Below are 23714 nucleotides of genomic sequence, written 5' to 3' on the forward strand. Positions count from 1 at the left end.
TCAAGCAGCCCTTGACTCTGTCCACCAATGGGCCTTGCAGTGGGGTTTTAAGTTTTGCATCCCTAAATGTGCTGCTGTAGTTTTTACGACTTGTAATGTACCTAATTTGTGCTTAACTTTGGAAAATCAGGCGGTACCTTTTGAAAATTCTGTAAAGTTTTTGAAAATACATTTTGATCGTCGTTTGAACTTCAAAATTCATGTTAATAATTTGCTTGCTCGTTGTGATAAACCAGTAAATGTCCTCAAGTACCTAGCAGGTACTACATGGGGTGCCGACAGAAAATCTTTATTAATGATGTATAAGTCCCTTATTTGTTCAAAGCAAAACTATGGCACACAGGTGTATGGCTCGGCATCTGATGCCACACTGAAAGGATTGAATATGTTACAGAATAAATGTTTGCAAATGTGTCTTGGAGCCGACCGGTGTACCCGTGTAGCTTGTATGGAAGTGGAGGCGAATGTGCCTCCCCTCCGTAAACGCTGTGACCACCTGGTCTTGTCCTATGGACTAAGAACATATCTGAAAAGGGATATTGGCAATGTGGCCTGTATCCCCTGCATCAATTCCACCACCTTCTGCAGGGGGGGTGTTGGCCACTTGCCATTCGCCTCCACTTACCGACTCAGGAGCTTGGTGTGGACCTCAGTGACTGTGACAAGTTGGTGATTAAAAATATAGACCTTGGGAGCCACCCGGCTTTACTGTTGATGTAACATGGCTCCCAGCACCTAAGACCGAGTCATCGGAGGCGGAGGTCCACCACTTGTTTCGTAACATCATTGTTCGTCACTTGGGGTCCCATCATTTGTACAGTCGGCCTAAGAAGTGACGGCGGAGTATCCAGAAGTTTTCGGTCAGTGATAGTGCACATACTCTTGCTTATATCTCTACGAGGTGAAACCTAATACGTAAACTTGTTACAAAAAACAATAAATCAATGATAAAGTACCTGTATATTTCAAAACTGTAGGAAGCAGTTCGTTAGTTACGATAATAGGAAATCCTAAACGGAACTAATTGAAATTTCACAAATATCGCTCAGGGACAGTCAGGAATAATTTGTGGAGTTCAAGTCTAGTATGGTAACACGCAACAATTTTATAGTAGCGTAAGACTGAACAAAAGGGAGCTTCAATAAACAATTAAAATTAATAATTATTATTTATAAAATAATTTCCGTTACAATACTATGGAATAATTTAAAGTCATTTCTTTCCGTTTCCAGTGTCTCCATGGACGACGACAGAAAGCGGGAAGGCGGCGCAAGCCAGTAAACTATTTTAAATGTTTCGATCAACACGCATGGAAGGAGATAACATTTCCTCAAAGATATGAAGTTATTACACTGCCTTTGGCCAGTTTTCCATCAAGAAAAATCTCTGGATTATTTAATATATGCCAGAGGGCTATCGGTGAAAGAAGTATAAAAAAAGAACCTCGAAATTTCCCTAGAGTCGGAGCTCCTTGGAGAAGGCTGACTTCTGTCATAGGCTGATATCCTCAGTGCTTAATCGATTAGCAAGAGTAATAAAATGCAGACGTTCATAAACAAATCACTGAGTTCAAAACTTCCAAATCAGCATTTTCTGTTCAGTAGGACATTACAGTTTATTTAAAAGGACAGATATTAAGGTTAAAAGATGGAGTAAAGAGTGCGTGCTTTTGCATTGCAAGAGTTTGTGAACTCATGTATTGGTCCTGTTTATTGCCTAGTGTAAGAGAAAAAGGCAGAATCTGTCATACCTCCTTACAAGTAAAAATAATTTTGCATCAGTTACGAATAAAGTTGCTAATTATAATTATTATTGGAGAGAGAAAGACGGAATAAAAGGAAGACTGTCTTCCTGCTACCGCAGGCAGGGCATCATTACGAATAATAATTTATTATTATGGCATCCTTATTGTTGTTGTATCATCACCATAGCATTTGAAAATTAGGCAGTGTATTGCAGTCACAAGAATTTTCCTTAACTGGTCTTCAAAACTAGAGCATCTGTATTTGAAATCCTGGGAAACAAATAAATCAGGAACACTGAGTTAAAGGCCTACTGCCCACAGCGCGCGGAGTAATACATTTCACATTCATTCAAATTGGGAAAGGTAACTATATAAGTGTTAACTTCTAATATATCACTGCCTCCTGTTATTCATTTTACATCATTCTTAGCGTGATATAATATATATTTTATTTGATATGACGTGATGAAGGCATTGAATATTTACGTTATATTCACTGTTTCATTGAACGTATGGCACTGCAGAGTGACCAAAGCAATCTGAAACTCTGCCATCACTTCTTGGGGCGACTGTACACCAATGGCTCCAAGTCGAGTGAACGTGTGGGTACAAGTGTGTGGCTGACCAAATGTGCCCTCAGATATCGGTTGCGGTCTCATACATCTGTGTTTACCTCCAAAGTTTTTCTTATTGACAAAGCCATAGACTATGCTTTAAATTCTAGGCATGTCTCATTTGTCATACTTTTGCATTCAAAATCAGCCCTTCAGGCAATTGCATCTTGTACTACGGACTCTCACGAGATCCAGGGCCGCATCGTTAATAAGTTGCATTCATGAAACAAGTCATTCACGCTGATCTGGGTGCCTGGTCATTGTCGTATCTACGGCCATGAGCAGGCTGACTTACTTGCAAAGTCAGCTGTAGAGCTCGAGGAGACTTGGGACGTTCCTCGTGATCTACGGTCAAATCTCTCTCTCGGAAAGAAATCAATAAATCTTCTGTGGCAAGGTCATTGGACAAGACTAAATTTTCGAACGTGTAAGCCGGACACTGCCAACCGTAACAGTCGCCTTGAAGAAAAAGTGTTGGCTCGCTTATGGCTTCATGCCACCATGCTTAAGCACATGACACCTTATATGGAAAGACGATTCCCACCGCACTGTGACATCTGTGATGTGGTGTTATCTATCAGTCATATCATCCTGCGCTGTCGGCGATTTATTCGAAAACGTGCTTCACTTATAAATTACTGCGGCGTAGCAGACGTCCCCTTCACCCTTTCCACCATCCTGGGAGATGGGTTCATTGTTATGACTGATATATTGATGGCTTTCTTGAGAGACCGGACTGATCAGAATGATGTGACTTTTTTACTATATGGTTTTGGTTTTTATCGACTGTAAATATGTATATAATGTACTATTAATTAGGGTTGAAAGTTGACATATTTGAAATAGTTCCTCCTCCCACTGATCCATTACTAATATTGATGTCCCCTACATTAAGCCCCGTTCCTCGAATGACAGTCACCAGCTGATGAGTGCAAGTGTGCAATATAGAAAGGTATTGGGCACTTGCAGTCGATGGTGGTCTGTTGGGCGAGGTCCTTCACTTTTTGTACATATTATGTAAATATATTATACCATCTTGTGTACATTGTTCTAATTAGGGCCGGCAGCTGACGTATATGGAAATGTTCCTGACTCGTCTGGTTCTCTTTCATATATTGATGTCCCCTATATTAGGTTGTGCCTCGACTGACAGTCGCCAGGTGATGAGTGCAGATATGTAATGTTGAGAGGCATTACATATCTCCAGTCGATGGTGTTCTCTTGATCGAGGTCTTTTTACCATTAGTGTAGGTTTGGTTTTATGTCTCTTTAGGATTTAGTATAGGTTAGCAAATTTTCAGTTGGGTGATTAGTTTCAGGTTCTTTAGTTTATATTGTAAGGTCAAATAATATAAAAATATAAAAAAATTAATAATAATAAAAAAATACAAAAAATAAAATAAAATTATTATATATATATATATATATATATATATATATATATATATATATATATATATGTGCTTGAAAGTGTGTATATGTTCATATGCATGGATGTATGTATATATATATATATATATATATATATATATATATATATATATGAATATAAATATATATATATGGCCTGAACGGCCAGGGGCTTCGGCCCCAATGGTCGATAGGCCTAAAAAAAAAAAAAAAAACGAGAGGGGAAGGGACTTTGATGCATGGTCGTGAAGGTTCAGACGTGCTTTTCACTCTTCTCTCCTCTAGATTTGTAGGGCTACCGCATCGGCAATTAGCTGTTTTTTTTTTTTTTTCATCCTTCTTTTGAGCGTTAGGATAGTTAGTTGTCATCATCCTCCTTTTCCCAATAGCTAGGAACACGAGGTGTCTGTTTCTCATTACTGAGATTACCTTTGTCGCCCACGGGGGGTTCCCCACACTGATCGCTCTGGGGCATGAGTGCTGGAGTGGTTTGAGAGGGCAGTCTCAGCCCTAGGTGTGTGGTCCTCGGTTGTTTGCCCCTTGCTCGTTTTTCCTCCTCCTTCCCACTTCCCCCGTTAGGGAGAAGTGGTCACTATGTTGGACGCCCCTGCTGCCCCTGACGAAACCCCAACCGATAGACGGACTGACCACCACCAGACTGAACGGCCCCAGACACGTACCCCCATGGACATACCTGTACACAATGCACAATTTGTAACCCTACATAGTCTCGGTTCCATTCCCTTGAGCAGTAGCAATCCTTCCATCATCAAGAAAGTGATTGATTACTGTTCTGGGGAGGTGGAACATGTAAAAAAAAAACTTGCTAATGGAGTTCTGTTACTTAAAACCTTCAACTCATCCCAGGTGAAAGACTTGCTTAAACTGCGCAAGTTCCACGAATATAATGTCAAGCCGAGGATCCCGCATTCCATGGATTCCTGCCAAGGTGTTACCACCTGCAGGGATATCATGGTTATGGAAGAGGATGAAATCATACGGGAACTTGCTCACCAGGACGTAATCGATGCCCGGTTTATTACTAGATATTCTGAGGCATGAGGATGAAGAATGCCACTATGGTATTGACCTTTGGCAAAGTTTCACTCCCAGACAATGTCAAAATTGGCTACGAAATTGTTAACGTAAGGCCATACATCCCTAATCCACTGCATTGTTTAAAGTGTCAATTATATGGGCACAATGATAAGACTTGTCAGGCTTCCTAGTCAGTGTGTGGCAACTGTGCAGCACAAGGACATGATGCTGAACACTGCACATCAGAGACTGTACATTGTTTTCACTGCAAGGGTGCACACTCCACTTCCTCTAGGGATTGTCCCAAGTGGAAGGAGGAGAAAGAGGTCTGCGTAGTGAAAGCAGCTGAGGGCATTTCCTACTACAAAGCTAGGAAAAAACTGAGGGAGTTGCGTGCAACTCCCACGCTGAATAGGTCCTGTGCTTCGGCGGTGAAGACCTGTCCCGTGATGTGCTCTGTTGAAACACAGACTGACCCTGAACCTGTTCCTCGTTCCATGCACTCTACTTCTCCGTCTAAGCCTCCTGTTCGATCCAACCCTCAAACTGACACCCCTGTTGCAACTTCCTACTCTCAGGCTGCTGCTGCCTCTCAGTCAGTCAAGCCTAAACTGAAGTCAGACAACTCAAGTAAGAGTAACATGACCACCCTCACAAAAAAGTCATGTCCTCATGTTCTTCCTGCTCCTGGTCCAGCGAGGGAGAGAAAGGGTAGCTCTTCCTCAGTGGAGTCTGGGAGGCTAATTATTGACAAAAAAATGGAAGTTTCTGTCAGCAAGCACTGGGATAGGTTCTCCTGTAGTCACTCGCCTGTTGACGGGCGGCATAAAAGAACTAAGAGCACTGGCCACCTTCGTCAATCTTAAACTGCTGCATTCACTGTGTTACAGTGCAATTGTAGGTCTCTTGGGAATCAGTTACAAAACATAGCAATGTTGCTTTCCATACACAGGCCGGATGTTGTTTGTTTACAGGAGACGCGTATGGTGGATCACCCTGATCTTCCACAGTTCAAACACTACCACTCGTTTAGAAGATATGAAGGTCACGGAGTCGCCATATACTGTACACACACAAATCACACCCACAAACGGAAGTGATTCTAAATACTACTCTGGGAGCGGTCATGTGAAGAGTAACATTTAATAACACATATCTGTCTATTTGCTCTCTGTACTGTCCTCCACAAGGCCCCATTGATAGTGATGCTTTGAGTTCACTGTTTGCACATCTTCCGAGGAACAGGTTAATGTTGGACGATGTTAATGTCCATCATTATCAATTGGGTAGCTTGAAGATCGATGGTCGTGGGGAGCAAGTAGCTGACCTAATACAGGAGTCCAACCTCTGTCTTCTAAACGATGGTAGAGCGACTTGTGTAAATGATTGTACTGGTAACTTTTCGGCCATTTACTTATCTCTGGCCTCCCCTGGTATACATCAAGATTTCTTGTGGGACCCTTATGACAACTCCTTGGGAAGTGATCATTTACCCATCTGTCTTTCTTATACATGCGACATCGTTTTGGATAATCCTCTCCCAAAATTTAACTATAAGAAAGCAGACTGGGGATCCTTCTCAAGGATCACCAATTTAGATATACCTGGGAAGACCATAGATGTTAAGGTAAAAAATCTAACCAATTCCATAAAACACGCAGCTGAGGCTGCTATTCCCAAGACTTTTACAGTTCATGCGAAGCACAGAGCACATTGGTGGACGCCGGACTTCTGACAAACATTAACCCTTTAACCGCGGGCATTGCTTTGACCCGACTGGTCCCCCCCATGGGGGTTCCAGCCAAAATGTAAACAAACTTTAAACCTTTATAACTCTGCACAGAATAAAGCTAGAGTGAAAAATTAGGTACCATTAGAAAGTACTAACGTTCAGCTTTGCAATGATGTAAGTTTCATGACTTCATTTACTTTCACTGGATAGGGAGTGCCATTAGAAGTGAGCGATCTAAAATCACTATTTTTCACCCCACACACCAGTACCAAATACCAACCACAATCTGATAATAATACTATAAAAATATATGAGCACTGCACATACAATGAACACCCACTCTGTGTTCACTGAGGCAGGTAAAAGGCATTGTAATTGCCCGCACTTCACTGCCACATCAGCGCCATTGTCACTCACAAAGCTGGACAGATACTGATGTGTGTTTGGGCAGGTGTGGAGGAGGGGCCTGGGGGGTGGGAGGAGGGAGGTGGGGGTCGGCTGGAGTGAAAGAACTTAGAAGCTACTCTCCCTTGAAACAAAAAAATAATGAGCGGTATTCAAAATATTCACAAACATTCCAGAATGACACCCTCGGTTTGGTCCAGAATGTCATTCTGGAATGACACCCGCGGTTCAGGGGTTAAGGAAACACAATAGGAGATAGAGGATTTTTGAGTCAGCCTAAAGAGAAAATTTTCTTGTATACAAATAGGCATGGGCTGAGGCAAAGAGAATAATAAGAAGGGCCAAATGTGACTCCTCATGGTCCTTTCTGTCCACGTTGACTCGTAGCACACCATTAGGTAAAGTCTTGTCCACTATAAGAATATTAAATAATAAAGACCCATACTTCCCTGTGACCACACTGCAAGTCAATAATATCATTTATGACGATCCCTTGGATATTGCTAACATCCTTGCCAGGAGTTTTTCTCATGTATGTAGCTCAGCCAATTATGATCCGCGTTTCCAACATTATAAACACACAGCTGAGCTACAGATATTAAACTTTGCCACAGAAGACGTAGACTCCCCTTACAACCAAGAGTTTACGTTAGATGCACTGCTCCTTTCCCTTAAATCATGTAAAGACACCAGCCCTGAATCAGACACCATCACGAACGGTATGATCCAGCATCTTAATCAGGACTATGGCATATCTCTATGGCGTACATAATGCCTGCTATGGTAGGTCAGTTATTTCACTAATCCAGGGATTATATGTTTCACAAACATAAGTATTGGTTTCACTATAAAGGTAAAATACTCACATCATTTACGGGCAGGGTGACGCGGAGTGGAAACACCGTTATAACAAACCAGACTCCTGCCTCTGGGCATAACAGCTGTTAATGGGCCCCAATGCTTTACAAACAATATATCTATATTCCATAGGCACAATCACTTCACATTATAAAAAAAAACACTGTACAATCACAATATTTCAATAATGGCTTCTGCCTCAGCTGGGAGGAGAAAAATGGCAGATTTAAAGGGATGACTGACAGCTGCGCTACCCTTCAGCCTGGCTGGTCGTGAGATACTGAGGTTTTTCTGCTGCACATTGTTTCATCAGAGCAGTCACAGTGTTGCCAAGTGTTTACCTTGGAAGAGAGATGCACCCACTAGAACGCACCAAAATTTGACACAAATTGGCCAAAAACTTTTCTTTTGACGACATTTTTTCTCCTTAACAATGTGATTCACGTCTACATGAGTTTATATGCCAAACCACAAAGAACGCAATTCGCGTCAACGTGCCTGAGAGGGTTTTATCAAGTTCATAATCTTCTGCAAAGCTCCTAACATTGTATGTGAAGATCTTCTTGGATTTTAGTTTCTTTAATATCTCAGTCTCTAATTTGCCAACATAGTGCCTATTCACTTTCGGTGACACACTGCCCATAAGCACAGGAGGCAGTGGGGTTGGACCTTTAGTAGACAATGATCCAACAGGAACACCTGTCAAATCATTTGGAATTGAATTCATATTTGGTTGGGAAGATTGTGGCTAATAATCTCACCTCCCTGCCACATGTACATATATATATATATATATATATATATATATATATATATATATATATATATAATATTACACAGTAATACCCTGATATATGAATGAATGAATGAAAATGTGATATCGTGGCACAACAGCAGTATAAAAGAAAAAAACAAAACTAAAAACATGGTGGAAATATAGAGGTTAAACTAGAAAATTATCATTAAAACACAAACTAAAATATGGTAAAACTCTACAGCTTGTGAAGTAGGCCAGAGCAAACACAAAGGAGAAGGTGCCTCTTCCCATAACACAAGTCTTTTCCCTAAGCACCAAGGAGAGAAGGTACGATCCTTTGCTGGCTCGGCGCCCGGAAAGGTACCGCCGATGAAGGGCCCGAGGACTGGGGCATTCGACAAGAAGATGCCGTACAGAACAGTCATCACAATAGGGAGGGGGTGTCCCCTCCATTAAAAAACCATGAGTCAGACTAGTGTGGCCAATCAGGAGATGGGCTAAAGCCTTTTCCACTGTTGGAACAGTCCCACATACCACCCATCGCCCAGGTTCCGATGAATGCTGCGGCATTTGTTCGCCCCTGCTGCATCCCACCTCCTCAGCCAGCAGAAAAGGAGAGCCTCCACAGTGGCTGCACATAAATCCTTGGATGGGACACGGTAATGAGGAGAGGAAGGGCGAGAGGCAGCAGTTCTAGCCAAAGAGTCAGCACGCTCATTGACCACAACCCCCACATGTGCGGGACCCAACACAACTGTACAGAGTAACCACGCCTACATAATAAGAACAGCCACTCCAAGACAGACAGGACTAGGGGATGTGATGGGAAGCCATGAGACAAAGCTTGTAGGGCACTGGCTGAGTCACTAAAAATGGTAAAAGAAGCTGGAGGAAAACTAAAAATCACTTCAACCACAACTAAAATGGCAGTATGTTCAGCAGTAAAAGCAGACACAGAAGGAGGAAGTCTCCCACCACGGTTAAAATCACAAAAAATGACACCAAAGCCTGTCCCCACATGGGATTAAGAGCCATCAGTATATACAGAGATCGAGTCACTGTGAGCAGAGGCATGTTCTAATAAATAAGACAAATCTGCCTGCGAGGAAAGAGAGGCTTTCCTCTCAAGGAAGTAATCACATGGTTGTACCTCTGGGAGAAGGCAGGGAGCCACTCGGGGGACACGCATAGGGCAAACAGGGGAGGACTGGACACCCAACTTCCCCATGGCAGCCCTCGCTCTGTACCCAAACAGGTGTGGATAGCAAGGGTGGGCGTCATAAAAGGGGAGAGGAGCGACCTCGGAGACAGCCTTACAACTCAGTGAGGCCAAAGATGGTGAAGGCGGTGCCAACACTGCATCATAAAGGACTGCTGGCAGAGATCCAGTGGCGGTTCTTTTGAATCAACCAAGAGACTTTCAATAGCGTAAGACCGGAAAGCCTCAGTTGACAGACGAATGCCAGCATGATGGACTGAATTTAGTGGCTGCACCTGTGCCTCAGTAGCAGAAGTGTATACCACACACCCATAGTCCAATTTGCTCCTTACTAAGGCACAGTAAAGTTGGAGCAGGATGGTTCTGTCAGAACCCCAAGACCAGTGAGATAGGGTCCGTAGGAGACAGGGCACATAGGCCTGATAGTCGTAATGAATGGATATGAGGTACCCTTGTCAGTCCCCTGTCAAAAACAAGTCCAAGAAACTTTGTCTCATCCACACATCGCACCCTGTGGCCATATAACTGGAGGTCTGGGTAAGGGTGAACACCTCTCAAGCGGCAGAAATGCAAGGCCACCATCTTTGTTGGGGAGAAACAGAAGCTGTGCATGGTGGCCCACCAAGAGACCCTGTCCAGAGCGAGCTGCATGTGATGTTCAGCCACGGACATGTGGGAAGCAGCATACCATAGAGCCAAATCATTGACATACAGTGAGGCCAACACCCCTTTTGGGAAGGAGGACATAATAATGTCCAATGCTATAGGAAATGGGGTCACACTGAGAACACTTCCTTGAGGCACCCCTTCCTCCTGAGGGTACAAAGGGGACAGTATGTCACCAACCTTAACGCTGAATGAACGGTCATGCAGAAAATTTAATATAAATAGGGGTAGCCAGCCACATAAACCAAAAGAATGGAGTTGTTGGATGATACCAAACCGCCATGTAGTATCATATGCCTTTTCTAGGTCAAAGAAAAAACACACCAGCTGCTGCTGTAGAGCAAAAGCATCACATACTGCAGCCTCAAGACGGACAAGTGCATCTGTTGTTGAGTGACATTTTCGAAAACCAGACTGACACTGAAAGTGACATTCATTCCTTTCTAGGAAATACATTAGGCACATGTTGACCATTTTCTCAAATAATTTGTACAAGCAGGGGATAGGGAGGTTTCAAGAATACTCCCCCCAGTATCCTTGCTTGTCGTATGAGGTGACTAAAAGGGTTGGTGGTGGGTTAGTGCCCCATTCCGTAAAAAGAACTAACTAAACAAGTGAATAAAGTGCCTTGGACCAGGACAGACCATATGATGATGACTAAGCAACGGACAAAGGACATTCTGCAGGTGGGGACATGGAATGTGAGAGGAGTGAATGACGAAGTGAAAGAGACAGAGATTGTTCAGGTGCTTGAGGATGCAAGAGTGGATGTATGTGGATTGACTGAAACTGAATGGGGAGGTGAAAGGGTGAGAGAATGAGAATAAGGTTTAGGAATATGTGCAGGAGTTAGTGAGCATGAGAAGGCGAGAGAGGGAGTATGTCTGATGATAAGCAAGAAGTGGAAGGAGAGTATGGAACAGCAGGTGCAAGGATAGTATGGGTGTGGATGAAAGTGGGTATACAAACTTGGGCAATTGTTTGTGTGTATGCACCGACAGAGGACCGAGTGGCATGAGTGAAAGAGGAGTTTTGGGCATGTGTAAAAGAATGTATGGGAGAGGAGCTAGAGAGTGTTTTTCATTGGAGACATAAATGGCAAAGTTGGGAATGTGTGAGTGGATGGAGTGGTTGGTCAGTGGGGTGTGCCGGCTGAAGTAGATGGGAGTGGTAGTGCTTTGGTGGATATCTGTGTTAGCAAGGGGCTGGCAATAGCCAACATCTACTTTCGTCATAAGATGATCCATAGGTATACATGGAGAGTCATGAGGAGGATGGACGGTGAACTTGATGAACGAAAGGCAATGGTAGATTAAGTGTGTATGGATGAGCGAATGAGAAGACAAATGTTGGATGCAAGAGTGTGGTGAGGGTGGGGGAATGGAATCTCGGACCATCACTTAGTGATGGCCAAGGTAAGGCTGCAATGAAAATGGATGAAGAGACATAGGGGAATATAGGAGGAAACAGCTCCTGTGAGAAGAGTGGAGAAGTTGCAAGATAGTGAGAAAACAGCAGAGTATAAGAGTACAGTGGAAGAAAGATTGGGAAGGTATGAGTTAGAGCAGATGGAAGGGGTGGAAGATGTATGTAAGATATTCATGGAAGAGATAGGCACAGCATGTGAGGTGGCTTGTGGAGTGAGGAGGAGATGCAGCGGTGTGCAAGGGACAGCATGGTGGAATGATGAGGTGAAACAAGCTGTGGAACAAAAGAAGGCATAATTTAGTGATTGGCTAGCGAGTAGAAGTAGGGAGGAAGATGAGAGAGAGAAGAGAGAGGTATATGTGAGCATGAGAAGGGATGTGAAGAGATTGGTGAAGGAGAGTAGGAAGAAAGTGGATGAAGAGTTTAGGAGGAATCTGAGTGTAAAATGGAGGGAGAGTAAGAAATTGTTTTGGAAGGAGGTAAAGAAAGACAATATGAAAGGGAAAATTGTAGGGGAGTGAAAGATGGAATAGATTTTTGGTGGAGAAGAGAGAGAAATTGAGGAAATGGAAGGAGCACTTTGAGGATTTGTTGAATGTAGAGAGTGAGAGCTGTGCGAGTATAAGTGGTTGGAGAAGAAGAGATGAGAGGAGGGAGGAATAGATCAGTAGGGCGGAAATAGTGGAAGCAACGAAGAAGATCAAGATGGGAAAGGCCCCAGGAATTGATGGAGTGTGTGGTGAAAAGCTGACGTATGGGGGTGAGATTGTTGTGGAGTGGATATGGAAGTTGTGTAGAATGGCTTGGGAAGAGGGAAGGGTTCCAGAGGACTGGAAATCAGGTATAATTGTTCCTTTATACAAAGGAAAAGGGAGAGAGAAGTATGTTGTAACCATAGGGGTATTTGCCTTCTTGGTGTGACTGGAAAAATATATGGTAGAATACTCACTGATAGGGTTAGGCATATAACAGAGGAGCTACTTGGAGAAGAACAAGGGGTATTTAGAAGGGAAAAGGGTGTGTAGATCAGATATTTGTTCTAAGATGTTTACTAGAGAAGTATCTAGAGAAGGGAAAGAATGTGTATGCTGCCTCCATGGACTTGGAGAAAGCATATGACAGAATAGATAGGCAAGGTATGTAGAAGGTATTAATACAGGGAGTGGAGGGGAAATTGTTGAGTGCAGTGAAGAGTATGTACGAAGGAGCTAGGGCTATGGTGAGAGTGTATGGTAAGCTGAGTGAGTTCTTTGATCTAAATGTGGGACTGAAACAGGGATGTGTGATGTCTCCATGGCTGTTTAATATATACAAGGATGGGGTTGTAAAGGAGGTACCAGGTAGGGTAATGGATGTGGGGGTGGCTCTAATGAATGTGGGAGATTTGGAAGATTCTGGTGTTGTTGTTTGCTGATGATACAGTATTGTTGAGTGAAGATGAAGGGCAGTTGCAAGGTTTGGTGAATGAATTTGGGACAATGTGTAGGAAGAGGAATCTGAAATTTAATGTAAACAAAAATAAAGTTATGATGTTTGAGAGGAATGAAGTCACAGAATGCACAATGAGGCTGGATGGTAAGGATATGGAAAATGTGAGTGCATCCAAGTACTTGGGTAGTGTGATGAGTAAGGATGGAACTTTTGGGGGTGAAGTGCTTGAAAGGGCACAGCAGGGAAGGAAGGTTGTTGGTTTAGTGAAAGCAGTGATGAAAAATAGGGAGATGAGTATGGAAGTTAAGAAGTCACTGCATGAGAGTATTGTGATCCCTACCATGACGTGTGGAAGCAAGGCATGGACCTCGCTAGAGGGGAACAAAGCAAGAGTGAAAACAGTGGAAATGAGTTACTTCAGAGGAGCATGTGGAGTTTTTATTTTTTTATAGATAATCAATAGGGGAATGAAAAACAAAGGAAAAAAAAATAAGTCCATGTAAGGCATCCTCCATTCATAAAATATTTATAACAACTGGATTTAAATTGAAGCGGATTAAATGTTTGTGGGAAACAACTCCCAGGAAGTGAATTCCAGGGAGTAGTAGTTCTGGGGATAAATGAATTTTGATAAGCAGAGGTTCTGCATTGCGGGGGAGAGAGTGTGAGTTCATGGGCGCTCCCAGCTGCCCGAGTATTTCGGGAGAAAATGTGACGGGGAGGCACAATTGAAGCCAGTTCGTCAGAGCACTTACGGTAAAAATATCGATAAAATAATGCTAAAGAAGCAACATCTCTGCATACTGATAATGGAGGAAGGTTCTACGTAATGGCAGGATTATTGATTAATCTAATGGCTTTATATTGAATTTTGCCCAACTGCCTCAATGCAATCACTCCACATCCACTCCACAGTGGTGAACAGTATTCGATCTGAGAACGCACTTGACTTTTGTATATTGTAGCCATCTGCTCGTCAGTGAAGAACTCACGAACTCTGTACATAAGTCCCAATTTTTTGGAAGCACTTTTAGAAGGGATTTAACATAAGCTGTCCAGCTTTGATTAAGATTTAGAGTAACACCTAGGATATCAATTGTAGTGGATATGGGAATATTGAAATTATTTAAAATTATGTGAGAGTCTGAGGAATTCTTTCTGTTGGAGAAATTAATGTATTTAGTTTTCTGGGCAATAAATGAGACCAGATTTGTTTGTCCCCATTGATTAATTTTAGAAAGCTCCTGGTTTAGAGAAATTGCTGTGTTTATTTGGGAATTTATAATATCAAATTGTGTAAAGGAGGTACTAAATGTGAAAGAACTATGAAGGGTTGGGTCATCAGCATAGGAGTGTATTGGGTTGTGGTGACAGATAGGAGGTCATTTATATGAATGAGAGAGAGTTGGCGCCAAAACTGATCCCTGAGGTACGCCAGCATTTATGGAATGAAACTGAGAATAAATTCCATTTACCATGACCTGTATTCTTCTATTATGAAGGTAAGAAATTAGAGGAACCAGTGATGCAAGGCCACAGTGTGACATCTTTGACAATAAGGCCCGGTGTCATACTCTGTCAAATGCTCTTGATATACCAAATGCTATTGTGTGTATTTCACCATGTTGGTCTGTTGTTTTTTTAATTTGATGGGTAAGAAGGCAAAGAATGTCTACAGTTGAACGTTCTTGTCTAAATCCATACTGCTGATCATTGATTAATTTATTGATTTCTAGGTGCTTGATTATGTGTTTGTTAATTAGTGTCCCAAAAACTTTACCGAGAATGGAAGTTATTGCAATTGGTGTATAGTTTGATGGATCAGAAGTTGCCTCCTTATTAGGAACAGGATGGATATTTGCTTCTTTCCAAGAGGCTGGAAAACTTGAGGTACAGATGCATAAGCAGAAAAATTTTGCCAATACAGGAACCAACATTGAGGAGCAATTTTTAAGTACTATTGAAGGAATTTCATCTGGACCAGTAGCTTTGTCTGCTGAGAGATTCTGTAATACAGCTTGTACGTATCTGGTGTGAATCATGAAAGAGTTACATGGAGGGACAGGTTGACGAATGCAGAAGTGAAGGAACGTTGTGGGGTGGATGTGGATGTGGTTGAGAAAATTAGGAGAAATACACTAAGGTGGTTTGGACATGTGGAGAGAATGGAAAATGAACGACTGACTAAGAGGGTGTATGTAGGTGAAGTGGAGGGAGGGAGAGGGAGGGGAAGATCAAGGATGAGGTGGAGGGAGGGAGTTGAGAGGTATATGAGGGAGGGGGGAGTGAGTTGAGGGGAGGGCAGTCAAATGGTTGGTGACAGAGCGACATGGAGGCATTTTGTCTTCGGCCACCCTTTGCGGGATTAGGGCGTCGGGCTATAGATTGGATGTTAAGGCAATTGGCCCATCCTCTAGGGAACTGTAACCTGCTTTCCCCAGCTTCTGGAATGGCAGGACAATAGCCTCATGCCAACACCACATTCCCTGAACGGAAGTCCAACACCCTTGCCTCCTCTATCCCCTGTTGTCTGGCAAAAATTGGTGAGTTAGTATCTCTCTGACTGACCGTCGCAGAGGCAGACGCAAAAATATCAGCCATAGCTGCAGGGTCACCAACAGGCTCACCGTCAGATATCAGCATGGGGGATCTGCCTTGAGTGAATGTTCCTGAAATCTTTTGCACCCTTTTCCACACCTGAGACACTGGCATCTTTGAGTTTACACATGACACATAAGCCATCTAAGAGTCCCCCGTACCTTGTTTCAGTACCCAATGAGCCTTAGCCCACGCCCTATAGAACTCGACAAGATAATGCTCTGTCCTGCATCTATGATAATGGGAGAAAGCTAACTTCTTCACGTACAGCACACTGCAATCCTCTTTCCACCATGGGACAGTCAAAAGCAATATATTCCAGAGGCTTTAGGAGCAGCATGAAGGGTAGCAAACTGTAGAACGGAGGTAAAGAATGAAACAGCATCATCAATATGTGGAAAGTCTCCAACTGAAACATCAAGAGAGAGCAGAGAGGAGAAAATGGACCAGTCTGCCTTATCCAATCTCCACCTCAGTAGATGGGAACAGGGACAAGATACTGCTGCAGTAAGAAGGATGGGTAAGTGATTGTTTCCATGTAGATCCTCCATAACCTCCCAGGTAAAGTCTAGGAGACAGTCAGTAGAGCAGACTGACATGTCAACTGCAGTAAATGAACCCATTTGGGGGTGAAAATGTGTAAACACCACAGTACTGAATAGGGCAAGATCCTCATCCTCCAATAAAGATGCCAACAAACTCCCACATTGGTTAACAAGACAGTCACCCCAAAAAGGATGGCGACCATGAAAGTCCCCCAAGAGAGGAAAGGGCATAGGTAACTGACCATGAAAGTTCTCAAGTTCCACTCTACCGACTGCTCTGTTGGGCGGTAAATAAATGGAACAAACTGCATACCAGCCATGGGCATACAACCGCAGAGCAACACACTGGAGGTCAGACTGAAGGTGGACTGGCCCTCACCAAAACAGCACCACCTCCAACAGGACCCTGGGTACCCTGGGTTGGCACTGAGTAAAAAGCATCGTACCCACATGGTGCATGAGGACTGGCAAACCCTTCAAGAGTTTCCTGGAGACACACGCACAAAGGGAAATCCTCCCAATTACCACAGCCCTTGACAGTTCCACTGTAGCATACTGGCTGTGAATGCCATAGTACCCACAGCAAAGGAAGAATCAGAATACGGGGCGAGAGAATGCCATAGTACCCACAGTGAAGGAAGAATCAGGATAAGGGGCGAGACAACGTTGCCCCCATCAAGCAACCAGATTTAGATTGCTGCTTAAAACTGCCCTTAGAATAGGACTGTCTGGCACTGTTATGATGCACAGTGTGCCACCTGGCTGAAGATAACCTGGAGGATGAAGAAGAGGGCTGGACAATGGTTTTCTTCTGTGGTAGAGCAAGAGATGGTTTGTCAGGGGGACAGCAAGCTGCCGTAGCCAGAATAGATCAGGTAGTGCCACAATGAGAAGGAGCATGATCAGTAACGCATGCCACAATACTGGAGCCCTGAGAGAGCGAGGCCTCATGCAGCTGAGCAGGCGCATCAACAACCTGGGTACCACCACTGTCTGGTGGTGGCTGGGCCATCAGCGAAACTCCATCCTCAGCTGAGGAGTAGTGGGCTCCACTGCAGAGATCTTTGGTAGCAGTGCTTCAATCTCTGACCACTCTGTGGAGCCACAGCGACACTTACCATGCACAGGAGGGACATCGGGAATTTTGGATGTGTCAAAGCAAGGCGTTGCATCAACACGGGTGTTTGCCACAGGAGAAACCAGAGGAACTGGGAACAGGGAGACACTCCCAGATGCAGGAAGCACCATCCCAGAGGGAACACCTCCAGAGACAGGAGGTGCCTCCTCAGAGGAAGCACATCCACTACCAGGCAACACTCCCTCAGTGGAACCCCCCGGCCAAGAAGGCTGGGAAGTAGAACCCCCAAAATTTGATAGGGCATTGTGTGATGGCAGGGGCACCTGCTGGGTAGCTTTAGGGCTTTAGGGTGAGACAAGGCAGCAGCAAAGGTAACTGAAAGGCAAATGAACCTCTCCCTTACCCTGGCCTTTGCCTGGGAAAAGAAAATTTTCTCCTTTGTTCGGACAGAAATAATCTCATACTCAAACCTGTATATGTCACAATCCCTTGAGGAGGCTGCATGTGCTCCCCCACAGTTCAAACATTTAGAGGGTTGAGAACAATCAACCATACCATGGGAAACACCACCACAATTTCCACAGACCTCAAGAAGGCCAGACGCTTCCCGCCTGCAAGAATGGTGAACATGACCAAACCTTTGACAATAAGAGCACCTTCTAGGGAGGGGAACGTAAGGTTTAACCTTAAGCTTCCACCATGCAGCAGTGACAACCTCTGGTAAAGTAAGGTGATCAAATGTCAAGAGTGGACGTGGGAGTTAAAACCCCATCAACTTTCTTCATAATTCTCTGTACTGCTACAACTCCCTGAGGAGCCAGCCTCTCCAGCAGGGAAAAATCAGAATAAGAGACCAAGTCATGAGAATACATAACCCCATGGGGCTGATTTAGGACCAAGTGACGAGAAGCAGATACTGGATAACCGGCAACCACAGTAAGGGACTGAATGCATAAACTCTCCTCTTCATTCCTGGCCTCAAGCAACAGAGAACCATTGCCCTGCAAGGAGACCTTGAGAGTAAATCCACATGCTGTAACTAGTCCACTGCGACTCTGAAAACAGCTTGGATTCTGGAAGGAAGTACCATCAGCCATTTTGATTACCATGTATTTTGTATATGAGTGTTTCACAGATACACCACGTAACAGCTCGATAGAAGAGACATCTGGATTCACAGGTTTTAGAAGGGACATCTGGATTCGCAAGTTTGGCAGACAACCCGGAGGGTACAGAATCGTTGGCCAGAGAGTGACCAGGTGATGGCGACACGTGCGACTGATCACCAACCACACGAGTGGTTAAAGAAGTGTTTAACCCCTTAACCGCGGGGCGTCACTTTCGTGACGCTTGGGAGCAAGGGATCATACCGCGGGGCGTCACTTTTGTGATTCTGTATTATTTTGAATTCACCCAGGCTTCCAAGTGGGGGCTTGTATCCTCTATCAGTACTGCCAATGTCCAACACTAGTCAGCACTCCTAATCTCATCTGTACTCCCATCCATTGTTGACAATTTAGCCATTTCTCCCCGTTCTTGACTCCCCTCCCTACCCCCCCTTCATTACCTTATCCTCTCGCCTGCCCGGCCGTGCTACACTAAGTAAATCTTCCCTGGAATTTTTCACTGATTTCATCCATTGAAATAAGCCCTATGTCCTATTCTTATACCAAATAATATATACAAGAAAGAAATAAGGTAAGTGAGAGTGCCATACACCTGGAATTGGCTAATTATCACCTGACAACACCTCACGTGCACTCGTTCGCTAATTTTCGCTGTTTTTTTCCCCTTGAAATATGTCATATAATCTATTTTCGTAATAAATATACATGTAAGGAGGGAAGGGAGAAGCCTAAGTGATATTTACATTCACCTGGAACTACCTAATTTATAATGTATTGTCTAGATTTCCTGCCACTCATTTGAGTGCTAGACATAGCTGTTTCAAGAGCTAACACTGGTAGCACTGAATATCCCCATGTAGGCCTCTACCCCGGTCCTCCGTTATCAGTTTACTCTCATCTTCCAAAGTGGGGGTACGTATGTTTCTTCTTGCTGACTTCAAGGACTTTTTCACCCCCATGCAAAGGGCCCTGTGACCTTTACCCCCTACTAAACCTCGTGTGGAAAGAGGTAAAGGGCTGACAATTGATAAAAGAGTGACTACGATCTTCCTATTGAGTAAAACAGTGCAAGTGGAATTGTAAATAATGTGTAAATAATGTGTAAACAGCAAGTGAAAGTAATGAATGTAAATATACGTGAACAATGGAAAATAGTTTTATAAGTTACTTCAAGTGACAGTGCATAACACAGTGTAAATAAAATAGAAATGTAAATAACGTAAATAAAATAGAGAACGTAAATAGAAATGTAAATGAGTAGTATTATAAGAATACGAGTATATACCCTAGGAGTAATGAAAGTGAAAGTTTCACTCTAGCATGTCTGAATGCTATGAGTTATGAGAGTGAAGATGAAAGTGACATTCACTCTCAATGCTAGTATACAGGACGAGAAAGTAAATGCTACGTATTTTACTGAAAGAAATTGAATCCCTACAGTGACAATAAACTAATACTACTGAAGGAAACTTATGGATAAAGACTGTAGATATATATAAGTGTTATATAGTAATAGAAATATAAAATGTGAGGGGTTTTATGAATAATAAATGACAGAGTGCCTAGAGTGAACTAGCGCAAGTGCGACGATCAGACGCGCTCGTAATTTCCATTGCTTTCACAGTGCTTTTTTTTTTTAGTATGGATCCCAAACTATTTGAAAATTGTAGAATAGTGTTTATAGTGTTTGTATCTGGCTGTGGTAATCATATTACGGGTTGTCGGGAAGTGTAAAGTGGAGACTTCGTTACCCTACTTCAGAGGTCTCCACAAGTCCTACGGTAACAACGAAGGCTCAACAATCATTCCAGGAGAAAGCTGAAGGTATGTGCCATAAGCATATGTAATTTTATTATTCTAGGGCTAATAACTGATTTTTGGCAAATATTTTTTGAGAGTCTGTCAGAGCCCAAATAACCCCGCAGCACACGCAAGTCATTGGTAAACAAGCCCGCGGTGTAGGGGTTAATGTATCCATATGTACATTATTGAGAGATACGATGGCATCAGGAGCCAAGGGAAACCACCTACCAGGGAGTGAGGGGACCAAGCGTGGTCTGATGGGAGCGGGATACCTCGTCCCCAGAGGGTGATCCAAAAAGGACACCCCATGATGCGAAAGTTTGCCCCTATCAGTGCAAAGTCCCCCTTCCCCAATACCCCTCAGCCCAGACACCCGACCAACCAACTTAGGACAGCACCAAGGCTACCCCTCTGGAAGGCAGCACCAATGACCCATACGGGTAACCTATGTTTTGGGGCAGCACTTAGTCAGACCCCCTACCCACAACCCTACCCCAATGGGAGATCCTGCCAGATGTCAATACCTCCACAGGCAGGCCTGTGGAATCATAGGGGCATGGAAGCCCCCCCATGAAGACAAGGTGGCTGACCACAGAGGGGCCCTGATATGCGATACCCCAGATCAGAGATGGGGGTACAAATACAAACCCTGTTACACAGTGGCCATGCCCTAGTTTAACAATGGGCCCTCCGTCGTCGCATCCGCAGGCAATAGGCCAAAATTTTTAATCGTGCATGTTCCCATGGCCAGCTGAGCCCACCCGCCTCCCAGGATGCGCAGAAACACTTGCGCAGGCCCTATAGCCAACCCTCACCCCGTGCTCACCCATATCGTTCTTCTTGCACCGGCAATCTCAGAGTGAGGATCTCTCTTACGCTTGCCCACCACGCATCATGCTGCATCACCAATGTTACTCAAGCCGCTATCGTAGTGCATCGTAACTGACTATGAGCAGTGCCGTGAGCAGAGCAGTGATACTAATCATGTGTGGAATGAGATTATGTGTGAATTTTAGCCTAAATAAGTGTGCTCATGTCTGGTAAGGGTGCTGCACATGGTGGAGCTAGTGGTGGAGCTAGTGGAGGTCCTAGTGAGAGTGGTAAGCGGCCTGCTAGTGTTGGTGCTGATGATGTTCCTGTGAAACGTGTGCGTAAAACTGTGTCTCTAGAAGTCAAGCTAGATATTCTTAATCCCTTCGTGCACCGTGACTCAATACGAGTCAAAACGGTTTTAGTATGAAGAGGAACTAATGACACACTATGATGCACTTGCAGTGGCAGCCTGAAGGGATGCTGATTAGGCAATTCTGGACAAAAATATTCACCAAAACTTATGTTTTAGAATGAAATGCATCAATATTTGGTGTGTCATAGGGAAGCGTGTCTATTTCCAGGCCAACACTCAAATAGTCGGCATTCTCTCAGTTTTTAGTTTGGGGGAGAGGGCGAGCATGTGATTTTTGGCAATTTACTTAAAAACTATTGGTCATATCAGAATACCACCTGTACCACATGAAACCTCATGAAATTCTGCATCTAGACATATGCTTAGCTCTTGCATCATGCGGCCAAAGTTTGTTGCTACAGTGTAGGGAAGTTATTTTCATTGTTGAACAACAATATTCTCCCCTCATTTCAGTACTTTCACAGTACTTCTACTCATCAATTTTGTATGTTTTTATTAGCTTATCGTATAGTATAAACATCAGGGAAGATGATGGTATACAATTTATACCATTATAGCCAATTTCTGGGGCAAATAAAATAAATGGGAACGTTTTCCTTTGTGTCCAAGTCTAGCCTGATCTTGTGACATTTTCTCTGATCACATCACACACGCCTACAGAAAACTTACGGCACTCGAGGGAGTTAACCCCTTAAACGCGGCCGTGCACAGTCGTTCTCCCCCCGAGTGGCGGGGTTGTATCGCGGTCTGAGTACCTGTAGGAAAATATTCGCCAAAAATCAGAGATTAACCCTAGAACATTATACTTGGTATGGCAGATAGTACTTACGTTCAGCTTTCTCCAGAGACAGGTGTTGAGCCTTCGTGGACTACCCAAGGACTTGTGGAGACTTGCAAAGTTGGGTAACCAAAGCTTCACTTTCACACCTCCAGCAACCCGGTTTCCCCTCTACCACAGCCTCATTCTGTCACAGTAAACTTTATACTACAACATAAAGGTAGTTAGGAATCCGTATTTGTACAATAAGCACCGAAAATAAGGCTAAAATCAACGGAGCGTACGGCCGACATGCACTGTGGCGGCAGTCTTCCCATCACTCAACAAACATTTCCATTTTCACAGCTAAAAACATGTATACTACATTATTTTCAATCATATTACTTCCCAAAAGATCACCACGGCGCGCTTTTTATTCTGCCTTACGCCCGCAACTTTATTCTCGTTCCTGTCGGCCGCTTGCACTGACTGGGAAGAGCTAGGACTCACCATAATGTCACTTTGAAAGCCTGCAGTAAACTGACGCTAAACAGGGGCAAACCGTGAGAAAAAAAAATAGTGTTACAACTGGGGAAACAAGCGTTTCCTAGTAGCATAAACTGCTTGTGAGAGGAGAGCGCAGATTTACAGTTCTGAGCGCTCAGAGCGCTGCCATGTATCACAGCCAGGCTGGCCGGGCCGTGGTGGGGGGGAATGGGGGGAAAACGCGATACTTGGCAACAACTGAGGTCAGTAGTACAAAGGTAAAGTATGCTAGTTGTAGCTAGAAGGTGGTGGTACTGATAGACAATACCAGCTGGAGCCTGCTTGCCCGCGGCTATTCAAAATTTACTAGAATCGCAAACGCGACGATCCACCGTTATGTCCTTTTGGCCGAGCGTCGCAAATGAGACAATCCGCGTTTAAGGGGTTAAGCGCCACAAAAAAGGCGAGGGTGCGTGTGCTATCGCCTTGGCTCTCCACCTGGCTAAGTCTATTGTCTCCACCATCTTCAAGAAGGGGGAGGCCTTTAAGGCTGCTGCTGGGGAGGTTGCAACCTTATCCGCCTCCCTTATCACCCACCAGAGAGAGAGTGCGATGGAGGAGTTGGAGTGGATGCTGCGCATGTGGTTGGAGGATCAGAACCGGTGGAAGGTACCCATGAGCCAGGCAATTATTTGCACCAAATCTCTCTCGTTATGGAAAGAAATCAAGGTGAGGCAGGATCATGATGCTAGCAAGACCTTCAAGGCTATCCATGGGTGGTTTGACTGGTTCAAGAGGCGAGCTAATCTCCACCACGTGAAGATGTACAGTG

The sequence above is a fragment of the Coenobita brevimanus genome, chromosome 19 (genome assembly GCF_032717465.1).
Source record: "Coenobita brevimanus isolate Jiangsu-jjx chromosome 19, ASM3271746v2, whole genome shotgun sequence".
Taxonomy (NCBI): domain Eukaryota; kingdom Metazoa; phylum Arthropoda; class Malacostraca; order Decapoda; family Coenobitidae; genus Coenobita; species Coenobita brevimanus.